This window comes from Apteryx rowi, unplaced genomic scaffold, assembly GCF_003343035.1.
Source record: "Apteryx rowi isolate R43461 unplaced genomic scaffold, aptRow1 scaffold_198, whole genome shotgun sequence".
Lineage (NCBI taxonomy): Eukaryota > Metazoa > Chordata > Aves > Apterygiformes > Apterygidae > Apteryx > Apteryx rowi.
Genome location: NW_020448285.1, coordinates 260,719 through 276,850, shown reverse-complemented (window position 1 = coordinate 276,850; position 16,132 = coordinate 260,719).

The window sequence follows — 16,132 nt, the reverse complement described above, 5'->3', positions numbered from 1 at the left end:
ATATTTCCTTCTCCTTTGTGACTAATCCTCCTTTCTCCTACACTTCAGCTCAGTTTTCTTCCTGTGCCTACTTAGTTTATCTCGTTACTTGGAGTTCGTTTCAGCTTCTAACCTGACACCTTGCTGTTTGTTGCCTCCCTCCATTCAGACTTGCATCTCAGCCAGTCTCTCTGCCTTATCTTGGATATGAGTACCAGCATTTCAAACTTCATGGGCTCAAAACTGAATATCTTTTCGTCTTCCCAGACTCTCCCCTGATCTCTCATCCTTGGCACAATTCAAAACACTACTATTCTCCCTCTAACACTTCCATAATTTGGCAGTCATATTTGAGTTTTCCTTTACATTTTATCTCAGTCCAAATATTTCTAGTTCTGTCAAATCTCTCTCTGTCTCTCTGTCTCTTGGGGAAGAAAAGTTATCATCCTGACAGTAACTGGAGTTCTTTGGGGTGGTTTTTTTCCCATATATTTCCATACTTGGTAATGTGGATCCCATGAAATTTGGAAAGGGAATATTTTGGATAAGTAAGGATATTAAGAGGTCCTTTACCACTGCAGAGTGCAGATTTGTTATGTTTCCAAAACAGAGGGAAAGAGTGCCAGGCTTAGTAATAAGGACTATAGGAGTAAAAGATGCATACGCTAATAAGAACACTTTGAAGCTAGAGTCGTGAGAGCCACCTTTTGCTATAACACATGGTCTGGACCCATCCAGGTGATAAACAGTGATAAATGGTTCAGCTGCAGGTCCATCTTCCTAGAAATCATTTTATATTGCTGAGAAAACATTTTGGTTAAGCAGTTATTCTTGTTATCACAGCACCAGGCTCTGCCCCTTGGGGTTATGTAGGATCTGCTCAGAACTGGAGTCTGAATAATGTTTCCACATACTCTTTCAAGACCTTTCTACAGCTTCCAAATCTGAATCACAGTAGCTGTATTCAGTGCCTGGAAAAACAGTTCCATTCATTATCATCCTTCCTTGGTTTCTCCAGTACTCTTTAGGTTGGCAAATTGCCATCAGTATTTTTACTCAGTTTATATTTATCTTTGCATTCCACTGGCTCAGTTTGAACATTTCTTTTTGTGTTCTGTGTTCTTTCAGGAATTGTAATTAAAAAGTGTGTAATGTTAGAAATAATACTTTTTTTAATTGGCAAGTCCAGAAGGAGACAAGGATGTTTACTTCGATCCCACGGCTTATTTGTCGAAGTACATCACCACAAATCCTATCATGAATAGCTATGGGCCCAGTGTGGGAGAGGAGTGTGTGACCTGAGCTCTTAGAGGTGTCAATACACAACAAAACTGGTCTCTAAGGGAGCCAGAGTTGGCATTCTGCTTCTTGCTCCGCAATTGTAAGGACAACTGGAAGTTTTATAAAATCCTATCTGTTGTCTGTAACCCATGGATTTCTGATGATATCTACAGATTCACACCTAATACCTAGGATATTAGGTGATAGAATATCACTATCAATATAATCTTTAAAACATTCTCATTATACCCAGGTGCTCTTGCAGCCATTTTATCTTGTTGGAGGTACTGTCAGGCTATTTTTCAGGCATATGACATGATTTATGCCCTTTCTGTTAGAGTGAAACTTATTTCACAGGAGTAATCATGGTTTCCAGTCTCCAGCCTAATGTTCCTTTATCCCAGGACCATCACGTTGTTGTGGTATTACCTTTCCCTGGAGGAGGCTGAATTGCTTTTATTGCTTCCTGCTTGAACAACCGCTAATCTCTTTTCTGGAGTTCTTCCAATAGGAGGGCTATACTTCTGACACAACTAATTCAAATTGCCCTTGCCAGGATTTAACAGATCAAAATATCTGTCTCACTTTTTCCAAGGTCATAGATTTGACTTCCTTTAGAATCAGTGATTTAGAAGCAAGTGTCTCTTATGTTTGAAATGCTTTGTGCAGTTGCCCATTTATCCTCCTACACTGATGAACTTCCCCACACGCTGAGTTTTCTGATACCAGACTGCAAATCATTGATACCCATAGACAGACTCTGTAGGTGTTTAGAACCTGTAAATCCCATTGATTTCTGTTACTATACAGAATGTAAACTATCCAGAATTTGGTGTTAAATTCATGTTTCCCTGAACTGATTTTTTAGAGCACAGCTTCTAAACTAGTTTGCTAACCTGAGCTGCTAAATCATCCTCTTACTTTTAAATCTAGTGTTGGGTTGTTTAAGCTTTCAGGAACTTCATTTGCTTTCATGAAGTTTTGTTAAACCAGTACCCGAACTTTAATAATGAATACAGAAGTCAGATCTTCTAGGGTCAAGAGCTTAACAGCAGTCACAAGACAAATACATACTGTTCACAGCTTTCACCAAGTTACCATTGTGGCTGTACGCCCAAAAGGTGATAAAGGGAAGCTCCCATTTCTAAACTAATAAATTAAATTCCCCTTAGATCAAACAGTGAAATTGCAACAATGAACTACCATTCAGTTACCTTTGAATGCAACGCCTGCAGCACAAGACCATTTGAGCCTATATTTTTCCCTCCTCAGCACCTCTTGGAGTTATCTTTCGTATGGCTCACTGGTATTGTAACTTCATTCAGGTCAAGCCTGCTTCTGTCCTAATCAGTCCCTAAAAGATTATATTATATACACCATGCAATGACAGTGATAGCTGACAAAATGTGGGACCTCATTACACACTGCTGACATTTGCGTGAGGATTCTCAGTTTCTAATCTCTCAGGTACCGTTATTTTGAAGTACTTTATTCTTGCCTTGTGAGTCAGGATCCTGCTGCTGTGACCTTATGAACTGAAGTTTCACTAGCAGCTGGTGGCTTTTCAGCAGGACTTATCTGGCAATGTGTGAAGAAAAGCAGTTAGTTGTGGGGAAGGACAGAGGTGTAAAAAAAAGAGTAGGGGATGAAAGGGAAAATACAGTGAAACTCTGCCATAGGCAACAATACAGGGTCTTGCAGATGCTAGGAGGTAGCAGAAAATTGTGTGTATGTGTGTGAATGTCTGAGACTGAACTTTTGAACTCTCAGGCCTGCTACTTGCTAGCTGTGGCCAGTGTGGGCTGCGTGTAAATTCTGATAACTCCTGGACTAACCAAAGTGGCACATCCTGAATACTACTATCAATAAAGAGACCTGAAACACAGCCACAAGAAGGAGACTGGTCATGCTTTGTGCTTCTGCACATCGACTATTTAACTGGGAAAATGAGGGGCTTGGGCTTCCGGAAAGAAGCAGTGGTGCCAAAAAGAGGTGTTCCTGAAAAGAAGCACACCTGAAAAGGTGAAGATCTTGGCTGGAGGAAAGATCCTAGAAGTGAGGGAAGATCCTGGAGATCAGGGAAATGGATGGAGACAAATGTCAGGGGACACCCAGAGACCTTGAGGAGAAGAGGTCTGAGGATGGGGGCAGAAGAAGAAAACCAGAGCCTTTCCCACGACCACCGAGAGCCTCCCACAACTCCCCTTCTCCACCACCATGTCACAGTCCCACAGACAGGCCCTTGAAATCTCCCTGACCGCCCCAAATACAGCCCCTTACCAGAATCCCACTGGTTTTCTCCGCAGTTCACCTGGACAAACCTTGGAGAGCACAGCTGTCCTGCTGCTGCGGTAGCTGTACTGCTGTGCCCAGCCTGCTCAGGGGTCTATGAACTGTATCCCTGAAGCAAGTCGTGTACCTTAGCTTCTGCTTTTGGTTGGCAGTGAGTATTTTTTGTATGATGTCGGGCCCTTGAACAAAACCCCTTTAGTTCTTGTTGAAGTATAGGAAAAATTAAAGCAGCTTCCTCCTGCTGAGGAGACAGTTTAGAATAAACCTCTCAGGTAAGTGGATAGCTGCAAGTTTTAAGTCCCTCTGTCACTCCATTTCCTCTCCCAGTCTGTAATGTGTCTTGTTACTCTTGCCAAAAGTATTTAAGGGATGGGCCTGAGTCTGATGGTTCACTGCTGCTTAACAGATTTATCAAAAATAGGGGGAATGACTTATTTTCTGGAGATCCCTATCTGTCATCACTGACTCTTGTGGGAGGACAAAGTTGAACTTAAAGAAGACACCTAGCTATTTTACACAACTTACATTAGATGGGATAAGCCCTACCCTATGTTTATAATAACACATTGGGATCTCATAAAGCCTCTTCGAGCTGTTGTAAATAAATAACAGCAATGGCAACAATTAGAAAAGAGAAAAACCACAGATGCAGAAGAAGATGAAAACCAGACAGATGCAATTATTTTGAGATCTTTTTTTCAGAGTCACCTGGATTCTGATGGTCCAGAGTTCCCATTAAAAAAAAAAAAAAAGTGTGTAGACTCAACTACTCAGCTATTTTAAATCAGTCTGGTCCTACCAGCTCAGTGGAAGCAGGTTGATACAGACTAGCTGAAGATCTACTTTTGCTATTAGAAGGATACAGGCACCACAGGGGAAACAAGGTGCCTCTGGTGTTTGGCCAACCCTCTGGGGGAGGAGGAAAGCAAAGCGTAGGGTAAACAAGGTGAGAATGTGATCTTCTTTCCATTAACTTCACTGCCACATAAATTTCAAAGTCTAACTGGGATCAATTTACAATAAAGATTATTAATAACGAAGTTATTCATTTTGAAACTGATAACATAATTGTTCATAGTCTACCACCTATAATAATTTTACTCTCCAAAATAAATGCAGAATTTTCTAGGAAGAGCTTCTCTGGTGCTCAGCACTGGTTTCAGAACTGATGTGGGCCAAAGGCCCAAAGAAACTGTGCTTTTGAGTGACCCAGCATTTGGCTGCAGTGACAAAAGCTGCGGTCTCAGATATTAGGCCTATTAACAATGATGGTATTTTTTTAAATGAAGAGTGTGACTTATTTGATTACCCATTTAGTCAGAACATGATTGCTGAATACCCTTTAGAATAAAGTATTTAAATCAACCCAGTTCTCCCTGGATGTCTTATTACCTACCATTCAATAAAAGAGTGGCAATTCTTGGCTCTAAACTGCTTTTTCTCCCTACAACAAAAACATTTTAAGGCATCACGCAAGTGTACATGCAGCAGTGGGCAGGAAGTCTTGCTTTAGGTTTGGGCAATCAGCCATTCATCTGTTTTTTCTTTCCTCAAGGTTAATTCTTCTTTCATTGTGTTTAGTGGCAAGAAGGTCTTCTCAGATTGATTTCTTCTTGCCTATTCCTATAAACCCATTGTGAAGATCTTATACCTATATTATTGTGTATTGCAGAGCTCTATAAGTAACTTTATCTGTGATAGAAAAAGTCTTGTCTTGATCACTAGGATCTCTCTACCCATTTTCTCTGTTCTGTTGCTCACCTAATTAACCACCGTCCTGATTCCTCCTGTGCCCTCCTCTTTGGCACCCACCTAAGTGCTGTTAAGGCACTAGCACTTGAATGTACCAGGGAGTATAATGCCTACATCAAACATACATACCTTATATCTAGTATTCCTACATCATATATACCATATACCTGGTATGCATACAATACATTTGTGTCCTCTGACCTGTGTGCTTTTTCCTGCTTATTGCCACTGTTAATTCATGTCTTCTTAAATCAAAATATTTTGGCCTTCTTGGGATACTCATTTTCACTGTAATTGCACAGATGTTCATGATCTCTTTGAAAAGTATACTTTAAATAAACATATGTAATAGCGCTAATTTATTGTCTCCCAAGCAAGTAAAGAGGATATGCAATTAAATTCCTTAAGAAACAGATTATGCCCTATGAGTCAGAGAAGAGAAAAAAAGCAGTCTGTGACAATCTAACCTGTGGTAAAACTCATTGCTGATCGCAAACAGACAAAAGCTGAGCACAACACACCGGCCACACGAAAACAGTTCACGTCATCCCGGGTCCTGTCATTGGCTGTGGAGAGTTTCCAGTATTTCAGAGGAAAGTAGGATATTCTCCCTGCAGGATTTGCTGTCTTGCTTTCTGGTAAGTGTGGCCATTACTCACCTTGGAATAAGAAAAACACACAGGTTTTTCTAAGCAAACTATTTTCTGGATGGGGCCAGAAAATATGATTGGGTGGCTTTGGGCTATTTTGCTTAAAGTCATTATTATTTGAGGGGGTTTGTCCCCCTTTCCTCCCACCCCCTTTTGAAGGGTAAGACGGTTGCTATACTTGTAACAGTTGAGGCAGTGAGCTCAATAAACAGGGAAAGTCAGCACCGTGTTACTTACACTCTCAGGTAAGAGAGGGCCGGGCAGCAGGTGGTGGCCCTCAGGCCAGGAGCCCCAGTGGGTTTTTGATGAGGCCATGTGGTCCTGCGGTGGCTCGGCCTCGGGAGCCTCCCATCAGCAGCCACAAACCCGCAGAGACCAGCCCAGAGGCAGCACCTCCATCCAGACAGTGAGGAAATTCTCAGTGAATTCATATGAAATCAACAGGAATTGGACAACTTCAGCTGTTTGCTCAAATGCAGCATTAGGAAGACTAACAGGTTTCAAAATTACATTATGGCTTAGGAACTGAGGAGAGTCCTCAGCCCTTGTTCCAGCTTTCTGAGAAATTATGACTGAAAATACGTATATGTGTATTTTAGCAGAAATATATATACTCTAGATGCTGTTTGAGCGTGCCTGTTGAAAAGGTAGGGGTGCAACAGGTAATTGCGATATCATGTTACTATCACTCCATCACATGCAGTTAGGCTATTTAACATTTACTTTAATCAATTTATATTTTAAGGTTATCTGCTGGTTTATTCAAGAAGACAACTCCTCAAATATGATTTGGGATATCATTTCAAGCCTCAGCATGTGTGCCTCTTATTAGGATCTTGGAAGGTGAAAAATCGATACTGGAAATTTTAATGACGTTGACAACACTTCCTGCAAAGATGATGCATAGACCCATAACATAATTGAACTAGGATGCCTGGGGTTATTCAGTCTGGACAATAACTTCTCAATGAACATATTTATCCAGCCATCCGATATAAAAACATTTGAGGTTTAGAAGAGTTGCACTAATGCATTTTCAGTTTGTTGTGTGTTGTTCACTAGGAGCACTAATAGATTTAAAGATCACTTCTGTGCAGCAACATGGGCTGCACAGCGTACGACTGTGGCCACCTGCTGTGCCTCAGCAGTGTGCTCCTATTTGGAATTCCTGTATGACACAAGCTTTGTCAGGATTTAGGGCTATGACTGTTTTATGTAGCCAGGACAAAATAATCCCACATCATTCTCATTTCATATAACATAATGGTATATTCCTTTCTGAAGGGCTTTTTGCAGTTGAAGGTGTACTGTAAGGTTCACTTGTTTATAAATTACAAAACTCCCTGATGATGTGTTATTTAAAGGTCCTTCATAGATGTCTAAAGTGTCTATCAGAATTATGCAAAACTATTCTCTTTGGCTTTTTTTAATAAGTCTGCTATTGAACAGCATAACAAAGTAACATGTAAATCAGCATCTGTTTATCACAAGGTCAATAACAATTACTTATGGGTGGTGGCACAAAATATTCAGAGGATTCATTTTCAGTACTGAATTTGATTATCTGTCCCATCATTAGCTGACATAGCAAGCATTTATTATGCACAACAGTATGAATTAACAAGAAAGTCAGCACAACTCTCCAGTGACTTGACTTTTAAAAAAAGTCAGTGCTTATTCAAGGGGTCAAAAGTAACCACTATGGAAATGCATAAACAACACTTAAGAAGAAACACAGCCCTTCCCACCAGACCATGCCCCACCTGGACTAAAGCAATGAGGCTACCGGTGTCTGTCACCTGCTCTTGGTCTTCAGTCCAGTCCACTTGTAATCAGCTCTGGCAAAGAGTGATTTAGTGTGGATTTAGGCAGTGGATTTAGGTATAATTCTGCTTAAGTCCTGCTCTGGCAATCTAATTCCTTTCTGTCCTGGACCAGAGGACCTGAAGGCTCGCCAAGGCAAAAGCTCGACCACCAGCACCAGCATCCCCCCAGCCAGAAGGACCAGAGCACATCTGAACCAGACACCAGTAGTTGCCTCTTCCTTTGAGCAGGTAGGCTTCTCCCAGGCTGACAGAGGTACTGCATCAACTCATTCCTTGGAAATAAATGCAGCACTTTCTTTTCTTGTGCTAAGGTGGAGAATGATTCATTTTGCAAATCTGCAGTTAGTAAAGATTAAAATCTGAAAATGAAAAACTACAAGAAAATGGCAACATAATGCCTGGCAGACCCCAGAAACACGAACAGCAAGCCACCTCTTGCCACGCACAGGAACCTGGCTGCCAGTGGAAAGAGGGTTTCAGTAGCTGAAAAGGAACACGACTGCATAAAACCCTAAGCACTAAATACCTGAATATGTAAGCGGTTGCCATGAAGAGTCCAGGAAAGTTTTACATGGTACACACACTGTGACTAAACACAGCACAGAGGGATTTAAGCTCTCTTTACTTCCCCTTCACTCATCTCTTCCACTCCACGCAAGCCGAAATGCAACAGGAGTCGCTGGAGCTGCCAGTCCCCTGCAGCGAAGGCAGGAGCCCTGCTTTGGCGGAGACCCCTGTGCCATGAAGAGCAACACAGCACCTGCAGCGAGGTGGAGGAGCATGCTTTTTAAGAAGAAAAGCATGAAAGATGAGGCCAGCGGAGGAAAAGATATAGCGTTCCCAGCAACTAGGTGTTCCTTAAAATCAAGTTTGCAGAGCGTTTATCTGCTAAAACACACCTGGCTTTCCACCATTTTAAAAACAGAGTGGTTAAGTCTCATGTATTAAACCTCAGGCGCAAGCAGCCAGAGGTCTCCTGGGCGCGCGTATGGATGTGCGCATGCATGCAAGCACCTGAGCCCACGTGCGGGCGCGGGGCGCTCCGCGGAGGCGTCTGCGCAGGGTGCCATGGGCTGCGGCGGTGGCATCACCGGGCTGGAGGCGCGAGCACCTGTGTGACTGCAAGTGAGGGCTGCTCCGCGGGCTGTTTGCACAGCCCTGATCTGCATTTCCCTGGCTGGACTGGACTCTCGTAATCGTCCTGATAAATATTTATGCACGGGTTGATGCAAACTCCCTCCGCCTCGTGCAGGGAAAAATGGGTGTTCCCAGTGTGATTCATCGGCACTTGCTTTCAGAGTGCCCTTGACTTGGTGTCTAACAATGCAACACATTTATTTGTATTTGCCGGCCTGAGTAAAAGGTGCTAGGAGCCTGGGTTTATTCTCCATTTCCTTGTCTGCTTGAAGAAATAATTCTAACTTAGTCAGTTCTTTATAAAGATACCAGTTTCTTGAAACACGTAACAAAATATTTATCAAAATAGTGAAGTGGAGTGGCTGCAGCAGCACTGTTTGCAGAAGCTGCTTCCAGTGGCTGGCCAACCTACGGAGCGAGAGGTTTTGAAGAGGTGGAAAAGCGTACGTGGAAATATGTGGAAACGTACTTTAAGCGTTAACCTTTCTTTCATGTCTCTTCAATAACTATTGCTCTTGGGAATGTTTTCCCAGCTGTGGGATTTGAGGATTGAAATACATGGACACCTGTAGGGAAGACCTGACTTCTCAGCGTTGAGCATAGAATTAGAGGAAATATAACTCTTGCTGTTGGACTGAGACATAATTTATGACAAAATTTTTAGTAAAGTCATCATTTCCGTTCCTATAGGCTTCACTTTACATTGCCTTTGGTAGAAATCAACCCTGAAAAGTTTACCATCTTTCCATTAGCTTTGAATTATAGCAATCCATGTATTTCATACATTAGCCTTTATTTTCTCAGTGGAAGTAATTACAAATTTCAGATTCAGTATCTGTGTATTTTATATGTTTAGGTCTCACATGGAAAGTTTACTTGAAATTAAAAAATGAATTACAGGAAAAGACTGATGCTAAATGTGGGACCAGGCTGTATTGATTGTCATAAATAGATTTGGTATTTGACAGACATCTTCTTATGCTATATAGCAATTTTTCTCTGAACATCTTGCTGAAAACCTCATCTCCTGTGATGAATAAATCACTCTTGAGACCTATCCTACTAGATGTATCAAAAAAAAAAAAAAAAGCCTGACAGGCAATCAAAAACAGAACCAGATCTGCAGACAACTTTTAGACTGGTGACGAGGCAAAGTAATCTTATTCCTTCTGTCATCTTTTACAAACAAGATCAAATTCCAGCCATTAAAAATAGAGAATTTTATCTACAGTTAAGAAGGATGCTACAATGTTTCTCCCCAAGCTTTTGTGCGTAAGATTAAAATTTACACTTTGAGAATGAGTGTCTGGAAAACATGGACTATGCTTCTGCACTGGTTCTTTTATTTTATTTTTATTTTTACAGATCTTTAGTAACCAGCTGACCAGTAATAATCTCACCCAAAATTACCCACACAATTGAAGTGTTCTGCTTTTTTAACATTTGTATTACAATGTTATTAAGTTGCATTCTGAAATACATAATTCAGAAAACAAAGATTGCTGATCTGTGATTTGGCTGTTTCTAGCATGTAAATTAGCCGTGGCAGTTATGTCCCTGTTATGTTTCCGCTGGAGGATGCTCCATTAGTGGAAAAACCCTGACACTTTATTAGACAGTCATTCAGTAAAAAAATATTCATTATGCAAACCTCTGCCCAAAGACCAGCATAAAAATGCCACAAGCAGGAGTCTCAGCTGGTGTAAATTAACACAGTTTCGCTGGCTTTGGCGGGGCTGGGGCTGCTTGCTCCAGCTGAAACATCTGCCCTGGATTCCAGTTTTCAGCTACTCTGCTCTCATCCCCAGCAGAAGAAATAATTTAAAAGAATTGATTTGCTAAATCTTTTTCATTATTAAACATTAACCATGTGTCTATTCCCATCTCTAAGCTCAATCTTCTTACGCCTATGTATTTTGTGTGATATTGATACAAGACGATTTTCCTATCTTGTTTGGTTTAGACCTTTACATAACGTTTTGTCAACTTTTATTTTCTTACTGTCTTAGGCTCTCTTGTTTTATTCCATCCATGTGACAAGTCTTCTGCTACAAAGCTGGGGAAGGTCCCGTGAATCTCTTCCCCTTCACCTCTGCCAGTGTCGCGCAGACAACGTGATGTTAATCCCAAAGGGCAAAGCCTCTTTGCTCCTCCGATGAAAGGTCCTGATGGCCTTGGACTGCTACTGCCGGCAGAGCCGCTCTGAAGGTAACGCTGTCTGACAACGCGAACGGCTCAGGCCAAATCAACGCGTTGTTTCTTCGTCTCCTTTCAGACACATGGGACTCCTCATGTTGTGATACCAAAAACGTGCTCTTTGTTGCCTGAAAGGTGATGGGTAAGTGCTGTGCTACTCGAAGGGGTTATAGCAGTAACTCTTGGAGGCACTTTAAAAGGAGTGACTTATAAAAGTCTCAGGCTCACAGAGTAGAGCAAGCACAGCACTCATCTTCACTTCCACTGCGGTGGTACCAGCAGTGACCCAAACACATCTTAAACGCGCCAAGCTATTCCAATCTTCTTGCTTTGAGACCTTAATCCTTTCTTCTTTTACACAGATAAAGCACAATCCTGGCAAAGTCTTCACGAGACCAAGTACCAGACCAAGTTCAGTGAGAGGAACTGCTAACGAAGGCAAGCTGGAAACCTGCACTTGTCACAAGCTTGTGTGTGTCACTTTTACTTTGGCAAATTCAGCTGAGAGTGATACATCGACCTTTTCTAAACACAGTCTGAGTGCTTGGGGCCTTTAACTGAACAAGATCTGAGCTAATTGGCTACAAACAAACCAAACCAACACCTTTTTATTACCTTTATTATTTTATAGCTGCTGAGCACTGGTTCATACATACACTAATCTGGGAATTGACAAAATAGCAAAGTATTCAGCTGACTCCTGATTCATTTCTTTGGCAGTTCTCCAGCTTTGATCTCCAATGTCCTGTTAGGTAATCCAGAGAGCTGCCGCTACCTTCAAAAAGTGCCATTTCTGCTTGCCTTCGGTATCGCAGGACAGGGTTTGGTGCTGTACTGAGTTCAGGGCAAGCCCTCCCTGTACTGCTCACGATCCCACACTTCTTACCAACTTACTTTGCAAATAGCAATTCTGCCCAAAGTGTCCCTGTAATTTCTAATAACAGCAGCAAATAGGCAAATGAGAACAAGATCATTCATGTTATTGCTTACACAGCACCAAACCTGATTGTGGAAATAGTACAGATAGTCAGCATCAAAAGGCTCAAATTCTTGTACTTTTTTATGTTTACTCTCATGTCCCCACTGCCTCTCACACATACAAAAGCAACTCATGCATCCTCATTCTGATGGACGCTTTTCTAGGCACAGTGCGGTCCTGCACAATGAAGAGCTCAACCCTATACTATTTTTTTAAGTCGGCACTCATTTCAATGGGAGTGTCGCTTGCTTATGACTGAGGTTCAGGGTCACATGTGATATGAACTCTGATGCACTGTTTTGGATAGCTGTTTTCCATATTCTTCTGGTAACGAACAACTGTGTCTTCCCCCTAGTGCCCAACTGTTACTTCTAAATTCTAATGATTGAAGACTGAGCTTCCTGTTTGCATCAAAAAAATTGATTTGTTTTAGAAAAGCATGTATCAACTTCCATTCTGAAAAAAACTTATGGTCACTACATAGTTTTAATAGAACAGCAGAGTCTTATCGAAGCAAAAATTTTGACCCAAGCACCTGTTGTAAAATAGCCAGGAAGAAAAAACAATCTTTCAGCTGAATAAAAGTTCTTGCTAGATGACTGGTTCACTAAAAGTTCAAGATATATAATTATACCTAAAACTATGGTTTCTGGACACTTGCAAAATTAAAGCTATAGTATTCATTTATAGGAGGTGTAACTAACCCCTCTTTCTAGTGCTTCCTTATGTGGTGTTTGTTTCTCCAGACTGTCAGATGACAGAACAAAGGACACTTTCCTCTCCTTATGAAACACCAAAATATTCTAGTCTGTGTCAGCTTTGCTCTTTATTCAGTCTGTCCTCTGACTAGGCCAGAAATTGTTTCAATTAATTGTCCTCTTTTTTCCTAATTTTCCTCAAGAAGCTCTTCAAAAAACACTGATTTCAGTATTCCAAGTTTGAAGTCCTCATCAAGCAGATTCTCTCATTTACCAAATAATCTGCATGGCTCCCTTGTATCTTCCTGCAATTATCTAATGAGCTTGGAAAATTCCCACTTTCCTCGCTCTTCTTAGAACAATACTAGTCGAATCAGCTAAGGGAAAAAGGTCCCTTTATTTGGCTTGCCCTATACTTAAGGAAAGCACTGTGTTTCCAGGTATGGTTTTACTTTGGCTTCCAAAAGTGAGGAAACTAAAGCAACTGCCTTGCATCTGTCCACTTGTCTGAGTGCTTCGCTCATGTCAAACCTATGAACCTATTGGCCATTTTCAACCAAATTTGATAGAAGTCTCAAAGATTAGTAAGGTTTTTTAAGGCTCTTGAAACAGTAACTGGATAGATGAAAAAAAAAAAATACTATTCCCTGGAAGGAAAGCTGAGGAAGCATTAATCTATTATATGATGTTTGTCAGCAACAGCTAGTGGGGTCTATGTGCAGGGGATTGGGCAGGCAGCTAGTCATGGGCCTCCAGACTAGCAAGAGCTCCTGAGGTCTCCTGCACGGACGGGAGGGAGGTTACTGCTTGGGAGGGTGAATTAGCTGATAGAAGTCAACAGAAAATAAGGTTTTGACACCTTTAATGCTCACAGAACTCATTTTTGATATGAGAAAAGTAGCCTTTGGCAACTTTCTTCCTTTTTGCCTTCAGGCCAGCTAACTAAATTGCCGCTTCTCAAACATTTAAAGGAAACCTCAAATACCATCCTTTCGTTCTTTCATTTTCCCTGTCCCAACAGTTTCATTTTCATTTCCTCTTTGGAAAGACTGGGGACTGGATATTTTTCCTCCTTTTCATTTGTATCCAAAATGTAATAGAACCCAGGCACAATTAAACCCAATTTAGACTAGCAGCTTATATTATGACTTGATGTCCTATTTGCTACAGCTGACAGGGAAACACTGTCTTTTAAACTTCTTTATTTTACCTGAGCACCTCAGGGTATGACAGAACAGGATGAAAGGCTGGCCAGGTCCTGCTGACAGGAATTATCTACTGCCCTCTGTCCTTCTTCAATTTGTAACATATGCAACTCCATTACTTGCAAGCTGGCTTCAGTTTTGTCTTGCTGGTTTTCCCCAGAGGGCAAAGCCAGTGCTGCCAAATTCACAGTTGGGCAAACTTCTCCCACCCCCACGTGAAGGTTCCATTTTTTAGCTATTAATTATGCATGTTTTGAAAGCTTTATCGACTCACCTACATTTCCGTACAGCAAACAACTCTGTGTAATTTTTTGTTATCAAAAGTTGTGAGATCACAAGAGTCAAAATTTGCTTGCTTGCTTACAATCATGGTGTATCACATCTATCGTCTGTCAAAGTCCTGTCGACATGTATTTATCTTGATAGTTTGATCTAAAGTTTCCACCTTGTGGAATTACTCCCCTCAGAAATTAAAAGCAAGAGCCAGTTGTACTTATGCATCCTGGGGAGCATCATGCAGAGGTAAATCCCTACAGTAGCACATTCAGTTATTTCTGTCTTCCTATGATACCAGTCATTGCTTCTGCCAACTCTCTGAAATGTTCCTTCCTAAGGTGGTAGAAGAGAGGGGAAGACGGAGAGAGAGAGAGGAGACAGCAACACACAACAAAGGACAATTACTTTTCAGAAATACTTGAAATTTCATCTTCTTCCTGCTTGTTTCCTTCTCTAATTCTTTCTTCAGAGAAAAAAAATGCTTTCAAGCTGTAGACCATATTCCTTCATATTTCTTCTCTAGGCCTTGTCTTAAATACAGGTCAGATTGCAAGTGAAGAGAATTTAGTTCACAAATCTTTTGCCACTTTGCTTCTGATATGAGAAGCACATGGAAACCATATTTTCCAAGGAACAATGTGAGAAGATTACAAGAAAGGAACTATTCTTGGGATATTCTCTTTAATTCCCTCTGGATTTTAACAACCACTTCAGTAAGAATAAAACCAAAAGCAAAAGTAAATCACTAAAAGGAAAATCCAGGTACTTTATGCATTAATACACTTTGGGAAACAGTCACAAAAGAACCTATATAAGGTACATCTCCAAAAATGATTATCATACAAAACCTTTTATTCCAACAAAACTGGGAATTCAGATCCCTCTTTCCAGGAATTATCAAAATAGAAACAAAGTATTTCATATATCCCAATCAGTGCATATTGCTGGAAAAATCAACAGATACCTGTACAGAAAACTAGGCAGCCCAGTATTTGAAGGCGCCAGAACTGTGACTAAGCAGATGATAGAAGTTGGAATAGCCAGGGGGTTTCAATCACATAGGCAGCTTGGAGAGCCGACAGCATGGCTTCAGATAAAATCCTTCTTTCACGTATCATAGCCAAACATCAGTTTTTTTGATGTACTTCCTGAAGTATTTCTATCTCTTGGAATCCATACCTCTCCTTCAGTCTTCTCTTCAGAGTATCTGCCCTCCTGCCCCATCTGCTTCCATTCGAACACAGAATAGACAAGATATGAAAAGAGCATTGCGCTGGATTTTCTGTACTGTAAAAGATGTTTTCCTCACTTTATGTACTGTTAAACATACTATTTAAAAATGAATTCTCAGAATTTTGTATGTCAGGCAATTTCCTGATTCAGGATCCTATCTGAGGGTTCTTATTTTGGAATATATACTCTTATTTGTTCTTACTCACTCTTGCAGGTATGGAACATGTCTTCCCTCCTCCCCTCCTTGCCCCCTCCCTTGCTATTTTGACTAAAGTATTCATGGAAGAAAATGTAAATAGCACCTAATTTCAATGGGAAATGGTCGGAGACATTCACATTTTTCAAATGGTAATAAGTAAAGATATGCAACATTCTGCAAATAATTTGGTTACAGAACATAAACTGCAATATCATGGGAATAACTTCTGACAGAGTTGTTTCATGCTTTTTCCACTTTTAATTTTTAAATATCTGGTGAATCAGATGAGATTTTTACTACTAATCCAAACAGAACAAACAGTGAAATTTTAAAACCACATTTATTTTTAATACAAAATCTGTTGCACTATTACAGAAGTGAGCCTGTATGTTTACCCACACATGCACAGATAATTCAGCATCTATAATT